This window comes from Cynara cardunculus (genome assembly GCF_001531365.2).
Source record: "Cynara cardunculus var. scolymus isolate 2C chromosome LG 2, CcrdV1, whole genome shotgun sequence".
Lineage (NCBI taxonomy): Eukaryota > Viridiplantae > Streptophyta > Magnoliopsida > Asterales > Asteraceae > Cynara > Cynara cardunculus.
This window is the reverse complement of record NC_037529.1, coordinates 20,380,887-20,382,566: the sequence shown is the minus strand read 5'-3', so window position 1 is coordinate 20,382,566 and position 1,680 is coordinate 20,380,887.

Genomic DNA, 1,680 nt, shown 5'->3' with positions numbered 1-1,680 from the left:
ATTAACTGTTGCTATGACTCGCTTGCCTGTTACATCTCGTGTTTCCGTTTTAGCGGGGTGTGACAATTCATCACTTTGTTCATTAAAACACTATAATTTGGTTATTCTTAACTCTATTATTAGTGTTATTGAGAGATCTGGGATCAACAAGATTTTAGTACATCAAAACATATCAAATGCAACAATTTACTGGGTAAGCACTTACCTGGGTAAGAGTCGTCATCCTCACTTACCGGGTAAAACTCTCCATTTATCTCATCGCTCTTACCCGGTAAGATTCTTGGACCTTCTCATGTTCATCCGATAAGGAAATTTATGCATTAAGCACTTACCAAGTAAGTGTTTAGTAAACGACCCCAAAGAAATGGAGCATTTACCAACAAAAAGTAAATGATCTGATTATTGACTATGTTTATAGATTAGAATCAGAGTTAGAAAGGTTTCTGGCGAGAGTTAGAGGTGAGCTTTCCATATTTACCCCTCCCTCATTCTTATAACCTATGTTTTTATCCTTGGTTTCAAGACATCTTATTTTCCTATCCTTAATCCCTTTGGAATCCTTCAATATTACAACATCTTTCATCCAACACCCACTTCAAATGAGACTAAAAAATAAATCATAAGGGTTTTAGGGTTATATTCAACGACATAATCTTAAACCACATTTTTTATTTATTTTCATAGTTATAGATTTTTAACTTCAAAACCCTAAAAAGATGAGCCAACTTTCATGGTTTACCTTCAACTTCTTCTTCGGAAGTTGGGTGTGGTGAAGGGAGGGTGCAGGCTTGAAAGATGGGGGAGGAGACGTTATGGGAGTGGGGCTTGAGACAAGTCACATGTAAAAACAAAAACTAAAACACTTTTAAAATTGTTTATAGTTTATAAAATGTATTAAAAGGAAAAGTCTAAAAAAACCCAATGGACTTTAGTGTTTGGAATGATTAAGCCATTGGACAATTTTTTGGAACAAATAAGTCCTCGGACATTACAAAACATAATAAATAACTCCTTGGACAATATTTTGGAACAAATAAGTCTTTGGACAATTTAAAACGTGTTAAATAACTCATTGGACAATTTTTTGGAACAAATAAGTCCTTAGACAATCCAAAACATGTTAAATAACTCCTTGGACTTTTCTAAAACCTGTTGGATACATTCTTATGACTTGTACAACTAGTTAATGTGGTAAAATAATGAAAAAAAAGTCGAAAAAAAATCCCATGAACATTCATATTTTGAACGATTAAGGGGCTGTTCGGTTCGTTTGCTGTTAAGACCTGTATGGATATAGCTGTCTGTATTGATATAGTTGTCTGTATATTAACAGATAAGTTGTTGTTTGGTTGTTATGCTGAATGAACTGTCTGAATGTCAGAAATGATCATTTTATCCCCAATCTATATTAATCATTATTAAAGCATTTGTTTTTCTCCCTACTCACAGTTTCCCAATCCAAACCCATCACTCTCAATCCAAACCCACTTCCCCTGTACTTGTAAACATAGTCGCATCCACCGCTCCCATCCCTTTGAAACCAACAGTGCCACCACACACAGCTCCCATCCACCGTGTCTCGTAGGCGTTCACCCTCACCGCCACCCATCCCTTTGAAACCAAATCCCGTAAGAAATCAGGGACGACTCGTGGTTCTTCCAACCCCACCACCAATGGCAC